The 14,360-nt window shown below is 38.7% G+C and overlaps 1 protein-coding gene across 5 annotated transcripts in view; it reads left to right on the top strand.

Moving 5' to 3' along the window:
• Dync1i1 (dynein, cytoplasmic 1, intermediate chain 1) overlaps positions 1–14,360 on the top strand; it is a 282,173-nt gene that overhangs the window by 244,819 nt on the left and 22,994 nt on the right. The gene's annotated exons all lie outside the window — the stretch shown is intronic.

Below are 14,360 nucleotides of genomic sequence, written 5' to 3'. Positions count from 1 at the left end.
GCAGCCTTGTTCATTCTCTAGGTGTCTGAGGGCAGATGCTAGAGTCTGTGGACTTGACTGGGGTGGCAGGTAAGGAAGCAGTACATTCCCCAGGGATTGAATGTAACATGAACAAAGGCTCAGAGACCAGCCGGGAGGCAGTGTTGGAGGAGATTGTGACTGGGCATGGCTGGCTGGAGCAGAGGGTTTTGATTAGCAGAGACAGGAAAAGACTTTGGAGTCCCTTTCAGCACAGTTCTGCCCAAGGGGATCGGATGGTAGTGTTCATAGCCCTGGCCTTGTCTTGTTTCAGTGCTGGCTGGGGTGATCTGTGATGTGCGACACTTTCTCAATGTAGCTATTTGTACTGAGCCTGTCACTACCTCTGCGTGAGGTAAAAATTACTTGACAGTGTCTCCTGGCTCTCCCCCATCCACAGCATGAGAGCAAGTAGGGGTGTAGGAGTGGGTGGGTATAGGACACAGTGAGCCCTTAAGAGCTGCAGCTCTTAGTGGAGGAGAATGAAAGGTTTGGGGAAGGAGGTTTGTCCACAGTGTGGACACCCATATCAGGCAGGCAGACCCCCACTTCGTTCCTGATCCCATCCCAACCCTTCTAAGGTTAGTTCATCACTTCAAAGTGCTTTACTGGGTATAGAGAATCTATTCCGCCCCCATCCCCCGCCTCCCCAAACAGCCCTCTAAATAACCAAACCCCACTTTGGAATTTAAAAATTCTCAACAAAGGACCCCAATCTGAAATAAAGGGCTACATACTTATACAATTCTATGGGTTCCTCCCCCTCTGCCCACCTTCCACTCCCCCACCAAAAACTGCAGATGTGCAGAGCTATTTGCCATATGTAGAGCACTCATTCAAACCCATTTGACTTCTTAAGGCAGGGTGATAACATTTTGGATTTCATTTTTGTTTGTCCTACAAGAGTCTTGAGTTTGGGCCAAAAAAACCTAGGTCCTGGATGAATGTGCTTTAGACCTGGCTGGCTGACGCAGGGCCAAGTGGACTTGGGAGAGAGGGTGGAGCTGTCTGTTGAGACATGATTTTTAGTTTTGCCCTTTGCCTCTAGAGCCAGAGCTCTGGCCTACTGCCAACTCCACGAAGAGAAGATTATGGTATTTTCTAGGTAATTTTAAGGAGCACAAACCCAAAGTAAAGTCAGGTGGTTTTAAGTCTGCACTGAATTTTTCATGTTAAGGATTTGTCATGATTTGGGTTTTCAGCAGAGCTGTATTTTAAATGATGAAGGGAGTTGTATTCTTTTGGAGACAGGCATGTTTTGGTTGTTTGCTAATGACCTCTGGTTTTGCTTATGGGGTGTTTTGTTAACAAATGGAAATGGAGCAAAATAAAACATTCTCTTTCCTTTTTACTTTCTTTTTCCCCCCTTTTTTCTCTTTCTTCTTTTTTTTTAAAAAAACAATGGCACCGACTCAGTCAACTGTCAAAACCAGGCTATAGATATTGGTTATTGTGGCTGCATTAATGCTGAATAAAAATAAATGAGTCGCTTTGGCAATCAAACAGTTCTTCTGATCTCCTGTCGGTGCTTTTAAACAGAGCCTTCTCCTTGCTTTTTGATAGATCCTATTGTTAAGAGAAAAGAACTGCAGAAACCTCTTTTAAAAAAAAGAATCTTTGAAATTTTTCCAACTACAGGAATGTATTCAGCAGTAATTAGCCTTCAAGGTTGCTGATAAGGAGAACACGGTGGGGGGTGGGGGCGGGCCTGCTCTTTACTCTTTAGGTGAACCCTTGACCCCTGTAGAGGGAAGGTGTCAGCCTTTGGACCTATGCCAGCTCTGCCTGCCCTACCCTGCCTGCTCATTTGCTTTTCCTACATTCTATCCTCACCCCCCTCTTACTCCCTAGAAAGATCTCTTTCCTAAAAGAAAGGGAAGTAAGGCTGAGCGTGCAAAGCATGAGAAAACTAAACAAAAATCATCTCTCCAAAGTCCAGTGCACAAAACATCTGTGAGAGTGGGAGAAACACTCTACCTATGGGGAAAGAGACTGACTAAACAGACTTTTTACTTCCAAGTCAAGGTCACCAGGGGAGCCTAGAATACTATAACCTATTTGAATTGCAATCACCTTGGCTTCGACGTCATTCTATTCTTCATCCTCACTTGTTCTACTTGTCATAGGTTATTTCCAAACTGTAGGGATGATGGAAAGCTATGTTGGAAAACATTATAAAGACTCTGTTGTCTCCAGAAAGGGGCATGTGTTTTTTATCCATTACAGGTAACCTGCCTCTTTCAGAGAAAAGCACCATCAAGCCAATGGAGAGTAGCCATCGCTGATCACCAAGGAGCAAGGGAGCTCAGAAACTGCACTTGTCTAGAACTTGCAGGAACCTTTCTGTAAATGCAGAATTGTCAGTAAATGTACCTGTGTGTGTGTGTGTGTGTGTGTGTGTGTGTATGTGCGCGCGCGCGCATTAGAGGCCACTATAGTGTCGCAGTTGACCCTTGCTTATTAACCCTCCCCCCCAAAAAAATGATTATTAGTTATCATGAGTTTCCTGTGAGCTCTTTTCAGCACTACCACATCCAACCTAATACCCAAGGTGTTCCAATCCCTTTAAGGCTACTTCCCAGGAGCAGCAGAACCTCAAAGGAGTCATGGATATTGAGGGCAAGTCAGTCAATGCAAAAGAGTGGAGATGCTGAATTGTGGCCCATTTCCTCAAGACCATCACCTTTAGCACTTACTAATGTGTAAGATGTCCAGTTGTGTGTGGTGCTAATTTGGATTCAGGCTTCTTTATAGTTGGTTTACTGTTCTGCTTTTATGTGTCACAAAGAATCTTTGGGTTTATATTTCTGTTTTAAGTCAAAGGATGAATTTTGTTTTTAATAAGTTAAAATTTACCAATTATTTAATTACTACTATTTTGCATCTCTGGTACAGAAAAAAATAGTGGCTGAATTTCCTACTGTCCAATTCACAAGTGGACTATTTTTATTATAACTTTCCTGTTCAAGAACAATCCTGTGATCCTGGTTCGTTCCTCATGATGAACAAATATTCTAAAATCCTGGCTATTATAGCCAGCAACTGTGATCTTGAAGCGAGGGTAGATCTCAAGATAGCAGAGTAAGAGAATAAGTTCTGAACCAAAGTAATTTGCTAAGAAGTAAATCAAGAAGGATACTGAATCAGAAATGCAACCAGAAATGTGAGTTTCAATCCTTAAGGGTTGCAGAAGGAACCACTGAAAAATTAAAGATTTTTATTCACAGAGGTCAGTCAGAAATGGAACTGAACTCAGAGACTTCCTTTTGCATCATTTACTTTCAATATATAACTAGTCTGCCTTTCATTTGTCAAGTTCTATATTAAGTGTTTAAGATAAGAAATGGCCCAAAATGTCAAGGATGTTTTATCTACACGGACAATGGGTAGACAAGAAAATATGAAAGAAAGCCTGGGATTGGTATCTTCTTAGAAGTTATTATTTGGAGATTGAATTGACCTAAAGTATCACTGACATATCCTGAGACTCATGGGAGCTTTCAGACCACTCGAAGAACCAGTGTACACCTACAATAAAACCAGTGTGCATCTGTCACATTTTCCAACCTCTCCCTGTCTCTATTCTTTCACTCCTTCTCTCTCAAAGATCATCAGTACATCTATGGTAAATACAAGGCTTCTCCTTAGCGTTTCTCTTAGATCCGATGAGCCACACTTAATCGTGTCTCTTCTCCAATCCCAGTTTCTGTTCTGGCTACCCAGGCATCTTTGGTGGTTCATTCCACTTCCTTTATTCATGTACCCCACTTACTTAATTATTCAAAATTTCTACCACCAGCTTTGTTTTTCTCCTCTCTGATACTTCTTTTCTCCTTCAATATCTCTTATGAGTGATTCTTTAACATAGATTTCAAGCCTGTTCTCTTTTTTCCATTCCAGATCTGCATTTCTATTATCTGTATAATGGAAATGCTATTTCCAGAAATTCAAATGTACATGTTTGAAATCTTATCAGATTGTCTTCCTTTATTTCTTCTTCTGTCTTTCACTTAATTAATCGTATCCCTCATGCAGCTTTCCCTATCTAGAAAAACTGAAAACACCCTCATGAATTTAAACAGCTCTGAATCTGTTTAGAGCATATTTATCAATGCACATTTAATAAATCACTAGCTTACGGAATGAATAAATTTCATACCGAACCATCCATAGACGCAAGAACTTTCAAAATATGCTCTTGCCTCCTCTCCTGCTCTGAACCAAAATGATGGTTTTATCCCTTCAGACAAATCTTCTCAGTCTGTCAGGACTCTCATCTTGACATCTAGCTAAGAATGCCATCCTGACTTAGGGAGCCAGGTTTTGACACGTTCTGATTTTTTTCCCTCTTAATTGTCTCCCTTCCCCTCTATCAAAGCTTAAGCATTTTTCAAAGCAGGTCTTCTCACCTGTCGGATGTAATACCTTCTTTGACCACATCAGACCATGGCAACCCTTAACATATCACCACCACTTCCAGTCTTTGAATTCCTCTGGCACCTAACAACTGCACCATAGAATTTAGCACCTGGCTACATACTTGTTCCCTTTCTTTCATATAAACAAGGCAAAGAGCCAGTCTGTTTTCCAGGGATTTACAGACAAGGTAAATTCCTTCTTGAGTTTATGTCTTTGAGAAGGAATTTATATTCTTCCTTTCTTCAAACAGTAAAATCTATGCACCTCCTTCTGATACAATGTATTTTCCCCTTTGTCTTAGTTATCAGGAAATTTAGAGCTACTTCAGTACAAGATTGTAATAATCAGCTTAGCTCAGGAGCCCCATAATAGCTGTCTAATCTACCTGCCTTTAGAACTCTGCTATGTGTATGTCCTTAATTTTGCAGTATGACTAATTTGGAAGATGCTGTAAATCATTTGGGGACAAAGTAAGAAATTGATTCTTCTTTTATTATTCCATAATTCAAGATTTTCTACCTAGGTTGTTAGTGCTTGAGAACAGAGTCAGATCTTGTCTTTCTATTGACTACATAGATGGAGACAAATACTAGGACTTCAATAGGTGATTGTGGATTGATATTCATGTACATTTTATCTGAAATAGGCGTTTTGTTAAAGGAAGTCAGATTATCTTAAACTGAGATAGAAACATCTCCAAAGATGATGGAGTTTGAAGAAGAGACCCTGAGCATGACTAGCAAGTTGTTGCATATTCAAACTATTAGATAGAAAACATAAAAATTGGGTTAAAGTTTTAGCTATTGCAGCTTCTGATACTTAAATAGACGAGAAGAGCCAGGTGTTGGTGGCTGACCCCTCTAATACTAGCTACTTAGGAGGTTGAGATCTGAGGAGCGCAGTTTGAAGCCAGCCCAGGCAGGAATGTCCATTATAAGGTTCACTGAAAGGAGACTTCCACATGGTTCAGGCAGAAAAGAGTTATTTGTGTAGTGCAGAGGCTGTACCAGATGGAAGGGGTAGGGGTTAAAGGGATGCAAGGGAATGGAAAGGATGTAAGGGGAGGAAAGGGGTTAGAGAAAAGGGGAGGGGAGACGGGGGAAATAATGATGGAGATTGACTATATAGTGGGAGGGCAGGGAGGAAGTGTGGCCACAGTGAAGGATGATCTCAGAGCCTAGGGCACCTTCCACTGCCCCCACGGGTGCCAGTTACCTGGGACTTCTAGGAAAAGGGCCATGTGTGTGCACCATGCACCAAGGGAGAACAAAGGAAGGAGCCATTTTTCCCCAGTGGACCTAACCTCCATGAGACTCTTAGCTTCACTTAACTACCAAAAAAGCCAGAAGTGGAGCTAAGGCTCAAGGTGTTAGAGCACGAGCCTTGAGTACAGGAGCTCAGGGACAGGGCTCCAGCCCCAAGTTCAAGCCCCATGATGCAAGCACACACACACACACACATATACACACACACACACACACACACACACACACACACACACAAAGATTCTCATAATCAGTAGGTCACTGCAGAAACACTGAACAGATAACAGGGAACACCTTTCTACAACCCCAGAGCCCTGCTGTCTTCCTTTTTGATAATTAGTATATTCAGGTGGTATCTGACTTATTTCCCCCCCCTTAATTCCCATTTTCACTCCCCCCTCCCCTTCCTTCTTTATATAAAACAGCAAACATTAAAATTGGCTTTGGATAAAGCTATCTGGGCCAGTGATCAAATTCAGCCCCCTATGCATACACCATCTTTTTTTTCCTTATTCCTTTACTAAGCTCACTTAAGGAGAAGACTTTGAAAGAAACCACAAGAATGTAATCATAAAGTCACCTCCAGACTTGACCTGTATTCATACTTTCTGTCCTTTACCTTTGCCTCTACCCCTTCCCCCCTCCCCAACATTCACCCATCAACACATGCCTTTGGCTGTTGAATATTTATGCAGACATGCATGAATAATTCATACAATTACAAATACTTTTGAGACTTAAAATTCATCCAGCTGACCAGAATTTTCCATTCTACAAGAAGTAAGAGCTTGGTGAATCCTTTCTTTTGCTTCCTTAAACACTATGGAAATGTTTGCTTTTGTTTGTTAATGATACACTACATGCATTGCTTTGTCTGACCTTTTTTTTTTTTTAAGCAATGAGACAGACAGGCAGACAGACAGGCAGGCAGATAGATAGATAGATAGATAGATAGATAGATAGATAGATAGATAGATAGATAGATAGATAGATAGATAGATGATAGATAGATAGATAGATGAGGGGGAGAGAAGGGAAAGGGGAGGAAAAGAAGGAAGAGGAAGGAGAGGGGAGAAAGAAAAGGGGAGGAGTGGGAAGAAAATAGCAGAACCATGAGTTTTAGATACCCCTCCCCTGATTCACTAAGCAGGGGTCTAGTGAATTGGAGTGGAAAATCTAAATTAGACATTCACTTGATTGTCTAAATGTTGGAAGAAAATAAAACTCATCTACATTTCTGCTTTTAGATCAAATTGTTGTGGGGTTATCTTGACTAGCCTTCTGTGATCTCTGAACTTTGCAAATTATCTATGACATAAAAGGTAAATAATGCTGCAATAAACATAGTTCTGCTGGTAGCTTTAGTCTGGTCTTGTTTGTGATCATTCGGGTAAATGCCCAAAAGTGGGATTGCTGAGTCATAGGGGAGCAATATGTGGAGTCTTTTGAGGAATCTCCATACTACTTTCCAAAGTTGTTGAACAAGTTTACACTCCCACCAACAATGCAGTAGGGTTCCCTTCTGTCCACATTCCTAGCACAACTATGTTTATTGCAGCATTAGTTACCATAGCTAAGATATGGAACCAACCCAGATGCCCCTCTGTAGATGAATGGATCAAGAAAATGTGGTATATATACACAATGGAATTCTATGCCTCCATCAGAAAGAATGACATTGCCCCATTTGTTAGGAAATAGAAAGACTTGGAAAAAATTATATTAAGTGAAGTAAGCCAGGTACAAAGAAACATAGGTCCCATGGTTTCCCTTATTTGCAATCACTAGTATATATCTGAGACAAGCAGAAAAGGTCAGATAAGATGATGCTAAGCAAAATGAACCCCAAGATAAGGACACAAATGTTTTTTCTTTCTTGCTATTGTTTCTAATGTATTTATAAGGTACCATGTGATTTTTTTCGTTGCTTTGTATGTCCCTCCCCCACGGTATAACCCCTGTTTTCACTGTATTTGATGTTGGTATAAATTGGGGAGCAGAAGGGAAAAAACAAATTATTTAAATAGGGATACAAGATGACCCATTGCAACAATGAGAGGTACAAGATGCTATGTTGAAAAACGAACTTTACAATTTATGTGGGGGGGGCAAGGGGTGGGGGAGGGAGTGTAGCTGTGTAGATGAGAAGGAAGGGATGGTAGGGGAAAAACAAAGGAGGAGGCAACAATGCTTGATAAGAAATGTATTCATTACCTTGTTCATGTGATTGTAACCCCTCTGTACAGTGTTTTCAATTTAAAAAACTTATTTAAAAAAAAGAATTCTAGGTTATTTTCCTAAAGCCACTCCCAATTTTCTGAATCATATCACCTCAGGTTTGCCGAGGTGATATTAGCTCAGGTTTGCCTCTGGAATAGAAATGAACAGCAATTGGACTCTGTTGAAACAGAATATGGTAAGCAAATCTGTTGTAAAGTAGGAAGGGTATCAGATATAGACTTCATCTGAGCAGGATGTTTTGAACTTCTTTTGATATTCTCCATCCTGCATTTTTCTTATCATTAAAATAGATACGAGTGTCATAAAGACAAGTACCACAGAAGTGCAGAAAAGCTTTGAAAAAATGTCCTTTATATTGACACATAAAATAATTTACCTAGGGAAGGTGGCTCAGTGGTAGAGCGCTGCCTTGCATGCATGAGGCCCTGGGTTCGATTCCTCAGCGTCACATAAGCAGAAAAAGCCGGAAGTGGCACTGTGGCTCAAGTGGTAGAGCGCTAGCCTTGAGCTGAAGAGCTGAAGGACAGTGCCCAGGCCCTGAGTTCAGGCCCCATGACCAACAAAAAATGAATTAATTAAAATAATAATAATAATAATAATTTACCTAAATGTTACTTATTATATTTAAATGTTATATTTAATACACATATCTACCTCTTCCTTTCCATCTCTAAACAGTCTCTAAGCAGACTGACCATTATGGAGATACAGAATGCTGCTTTGTCTAACTAATATGATTTCTATGAAGTCACTTAGCCATGAGAGCAATACAGTTGGAGCAGACAGTTGCCCCAAGATCTTTCCAAAAGCATCCAGAAAGAACACCAGTTTAGAGAACAACCACCTCCATTGCAAAGAGCCAACTCAGCTGACCTGGGTTTGGGAGCCAGAATGGCGCTCTGCTTTGCCTCAACTCAAACAAGCACAACCGTAGCACATGGCAGTTGGGATGAAAGGAAGAGCCACCCCCAGCAGCATCCCCACTTCCTGTTTTCCAGCTGGTTCTGTATAGATGTATATTGTTAAAATGCCAGCTTAAATAGAGAACCTTTCGGTGGCACTACTATTCATAAAAATCACATCAGTGTGGGAAATAGTCCTTTTATGAATTAAGCAAAGCTTGTAGCTTTTCCATGGCTTTAAACACTCACCTACCAGTCAAAACCTGTGAATATGTATACATTCTTTTATATAGATAATTAGCCTCTTTATTGGTGGCGCCTTCTGGATTAGGAGGATTCTCCCATGCAAATGAGCTGTAGAGGTAGGCAGAGCAACAAAGAACACCTTTCATGTGGCTTCTGGTCTTTTATGTAGAAAATGTCTACATTTATCTAGAGAAGAATGCTACATTCCTGGATTCTCATAGCCTTGTGCTCAAATTGTTTTAAATTAACTCATTCAGATTAAAGTTCTTACATGTTTTTGGTTAATGCATACAAAGAATAACCTACTCTTTATTTTCAGTACAGAATAATTTTGGGGTCTAATTTCAACTTCTGACCCTGACAGAAATAGGTACTGATCATACAGGCATCAGACTTGTTGTTTAATAATAGACCCTAGAAATTTTAGAAATATTGATTACATTGTTTATTTAGAAGAATCTGGAATCAACTTGCAAATAAAGTTTTCCAGTGATTATATCAAATTTGCCACACCACTTTAGACAAGAAAGTTGATTTTTTTTTTTTTTGGTTTGGGTTCTGGTTTATTTGTTGGTTTAACTATGTTCTTTTTATGGTACAGATGCCCATTTTATGTGAGCCTTAAGTTTGGGGATCCTTTGGAGTTTCATTTTTTTCTTTTTTTTTCTTTCTTTTCTTTTTTTTTTTTATTGTGAGAATACTGTACAGAGGAGTTACAATTACGTGGGCAAGATAACGAGTACATTTCTTATTAAGCATTGTTGCCTCCTCGTTGTTTCTCCTTCCCATACTCCTCCCCATTTTTTTCTTTTTTAAGTGAAACCATGGTCTCACATTTTGCTGTTTCCTGGAAGAACTAGCTGCTTATTTTAATTACTATACAGACCCTACATGGCAGTTTTTAAATACATTTTCATATTATTCACTATTTATTGTTTTGATCATCATTCCCATACAGTCTTCAAGATAATAGTCCATTTCTTTTCCATTTTTCTTCATTAAAAGCCAGTAATTTTACCGCTAGTTTTATTCTGCCCCTTCCTCCCAACCCACCCCTACTTATCTACTTATTATTCCCCCCTGCTACACTACCCCTCCACTTACACAGAAAATTCCATGGTTTGCGTAAATATTTCTACTAATTCTTAAAAGCCAATCAGAGACAAATGTAACCTTGAGAACCAGTGCTTAAGGGTATTAGAAAATAGTTTAACAGAAATCTTTCTGTTCGTCAGCTTTCCAAGCTCTCCATCTGGTTGCGATGCATAAAGGTACCTGATAAGTGGAAAATAAATAATGTAGAAGAAAATAACCATTATATTCTCTAGATGATTTGAGCATGTATCATTTATCAGAAATCAGAAGTCACCTGAGAACATTTTAGAGTTAAGTGAATGAGAAAATACTCATTTTCAAAAGCATAAAATCAAAGCTTACTTCTAGATATCAAATTTTTATTGGAAAATGTCATTGGATGTTGTTTAATTTCGTATTTAAAGCAGATTTCACTACCTGCCTCTATAGGAATTTCATATTCCTTACTCCTCCACTTGATCAAAGAGAAAACTTACTACTTCCATAATTTTAAACTTTTTTGTGAATAGCTATTCTAGAGTATTCTTATATGAGTATTTTAATGAGGTACAGAGGAAATCACTAAAATTCCCAAATGTTTTGTGAATCACAATATGAATTCTACAAAGCTTCAAGGAAGATGAACCTAACATGACTTGTACCTTTGAATAACACTTTGAAAAAAAAAATTTTTAAGCCTTCCCAAGCTTTCTTCCATTTTATTCATACTGCAGAGTAACAGAGCTCATCAAGGAATGATTATAGAATCATTAAACTAATATAGAGCCCTGCAACTTGGGGCTGCAGCTGTCCATCTATCTAATGGTTACCCAGACTAAGACCCGAAGATGTTAGGTGGGATTTTACCAGCACTGTAGCTTTTCAACTCTCTTCTGTTGCTCCCTTTGTCCTCCCTGTCAGTAAACTGGAGCCAGATCTTTGCCTTTTATTTCTTTTGATTCTGTGCTCCAAGGCCTGGCCTTCTGGCTAATGGACCAATCCCATCCCATTTCCAGCTTTTAGGAGAAAAAAAAAAATCTTCTAAGATGCTGTTGTTGCAGAAGGATTCTAACAGCCTGTAATTCTAAGCAACTCAGGAGGCTGAGATCTGAGGATGGCAGTTCAAAGCCAACCCCCGCATGAAGGTCTGTGAGAACTCTTCTTTCCAATTAACCACCAGAACACTGGAAGTAGAGATGTGGCTTAAAGTGGTAGAGGGCTAGGGTTGACTAAACAACAGCTCAGGGACAGTGCCCAGGCCCAGAGCAAGGAAAAACAAAACAAAACACAAAGCATGCATACAATCTCAGGATCACTAACACAGGCTCAAGAAAGGAAATAAATGTCCTGATGAAGTATTTTTTTGTTTGTTTGTTTTGTTTCTTTGCCAGTCTTGGGGCTTGAAGTCAGGGTTTACGCATTATCCCTGAGTCTCTTCGTGTTCAAGGCTAACTCCCTACCACTTAAGCCATAGCACCACCTCTGGCTTTTTCTGAGTAGTTTTTATTGGCGATAAGAGACTCATGGACTTTCTTTGCCTGGGCAGGTTGTGAACTGTGATCCTCAGATCTCAGCCTCCTGAGTAGCTAGGATTATAGGTATGAACCACTGGCTCCTAGCTTGACTGCAATATTTTTTTAATTGGTGTTGCAAGTTGCTTAGTCTATGCTTAATAACTATTGCTTGAAATGGATAAGAAAGTAAAAATCTATCACTTTCTCTGGGCAGCCTGAAGACCCCATAGAAGGACCTGTCGTTTCTGGGCTTAGAGGATGTGCTTAACAACTAGAAAACCTGAAACCAAACCCAACTCCACCTCCTCACAACCTTCATGGCCTTGGGAAAGTTACTCACTTTCCTGAACTATAATTTTCTTTTCTGTAAATATCATCTACCTTACAGAGATTTTCTGCGGATTAAATTAGACAATGTGTGTATAGAGATAGGCACACAATAAACCCCTTCCCTGTCCTTCGCATCTGTCTGGGAAGTGGCTGGTAGCCCGTTTCTCCGCTTTGTCTGAAAGTCAAGCATTAAGATCAAGCTGAGCTGCTTCTAGATGCTTTAGCGTTGTTGGCACAGCTCTGGAGACGTGACTAAAACACAGGGTGTAGCAGCTTCCTATCCCTGGTCTGTGCCACACAGGCAGCAGCTTGTGAATGGTGCACTTTTCCCTTTCTTTTCTTTTCTTTTCTTTTTTTTCCCTTTTCTCTCCAGTGCTTTACTGATTTTAAACACTGCCCTGGAATAAGTAAGGCACTAAGGAGGAAGGGCTTTCATTTAGTGAAAATCAATTGCTTTACAGGACACTTTGTACAGTGACATGCAGGAGAACAATATTTAGTTAAATAAATGGTCTTGAGTAGTTTTCAGGGTAAATATTTAACATCTGGAAGCTTCTGTGGTTTTAATATATACAAATGGTATCATCCAATTCCTTGCCAAAATCATTTGTCTCCACACCCTGTTTTTTTTTAAAAAAAAAAAAAGCTTATACTGTTCTAAAAATCAGTGGTTATATATGATTAAGCTATAACAAGTCAGAGGTCCTAAAACTTACATTTCACAAATTCAAAAACTGAATCTTCAGGACTTACTGATGTTGCTTTAAAGGAAAAGGAAACATGTTAGTTTTTCATGATAGATGTGAGTCCTATAATATTTTTACATCAAGTATTTGAAGCAGACTTTTGATCAAGTTTTTAGATTCTCCTTGGAGTCCAAATAAAATAGATTGGCAGAATCCAATAGATTGGTAGAATTCAAAGTAAAATTAAGATTCAAAATAGTGCTACTTCAAAAATAGAATTTGCCTTTGCCTATAGTCTATGCTTGTGATGACCTGGTAACTATGAGTTTGTAGATGTGACCTGTAGTCACAGCTAATGGTTTGTATACATACAATATAAGATTGATTTCAGTTGGTCTCTTTCAAAACTTTTCCACCCTGTAAGTTTATCAAGGTTAAATAGAATTTTTGAAATAAAAACCCTCCTCCCTTCACCCAAACATGCACACTGTGTGTGTTTCTTACACTGACTTTTATAAGCAGAAGATTCAGTTCTGAGGGTGAAGGGTGAAAAGGAAGTTGGAGGCAAGCAATAGAACAATAGCGGTCAGTCAATTGGATAGGAACATGAGAAAGCTTCTAGTGACAATGGTAGTTATTTCCAGATGTTTGAAAAGTAAGGTCTTCAGGATATACTATGGTTTTGACGAAATTTCTCAGAGGAGAAAGAAGGGAAGAAAGGAAAGAAGGAAGGAAGGAATTACACTAGAGATTAACATGATAATATATGAAAGTAATTAACTTACCAAATAATATCAATTCTTGAAAAATAATTATTTCAAGCTGGATAGTTTTTTAATTGATTGAAACAAGCTTGGTAGATATGTGTCTATTGCATGTGTATGTATGCATCCAATTTTGTCATGTGTTTATTGTATGTGTATTGTATTGTGTGTATTGTATTATATGTATCCGTATCTAAACCTCTGATCCCCAGATCATGTAGATTAATGGGAGAAGATACTAAGAATCGACTTTGTTAAACATGTATAAGTCTTTGATTATAAAATCAAGAATCTCTGGTGGTAATAATCTCATACAAAGAGTAACAATTTAATATTCACAAGTGATCAGTGAAGGATCAGCTACTCCACACTGCTTTTCTTTTTTTTATTGTTGTTGTAAGCAAGGAAAAATGGTATGATCATTTATTTTCTGCAATCACTTAATATTCAGATTTTCTAGAAAAAAGTCTAGTGAAATGAAGCAAGTAATGTGGACTTTAAATCACCATGCAATATAGTATAGAAAACATTATTTGGGCATAAAAGAATTACAAATGAATAAAATACAAAGTTTTAATCCTAATATCTAGTGTTTTCTTCTTGATACTTCCATGTGATATGTTCTTTTTATATACACCTTCCAACAGATATAATTAAAAATAAAATGTGTCTTTAGAATTAAACACACAGTGGCCATCTAAAAACTTCTGTGTTGCTTTGATATATTAAAATTTTCTTTGCTTAAAAGCTGTGATTTTTCAATGTCGAGACAATATAAGTAGTAGAAAAAAGAAATCACATATAGTTACTACCTTCACAAAAATTTTAATTATATTTAAGTTACAGAACTTATATTGTTTCCTCACATTGAGTTTTACACGCATGCTTTGGCATTTTACAT

The sequence above is a fragment of the Dipodomys ordii genome, unplaced genomic scaffold (genome assembly GCF_000151885.1).
Source record: "Dipodomys ordii isolate 6190 unplaced genomic scaffold, Dord_2.0 Scaffold227, whole genome shotgun sequence".
Classification (NCBI taxonomy): domain Eukaryota; kingdom Metazoa; phylum Chordata; class Mammalia; order Rodentia; family Heteromyidae; genus Dipodomys; species Dipodomys ordii.
This window is presented reverse-complemented; position numbering and strand designations above follow the sequence as displayed.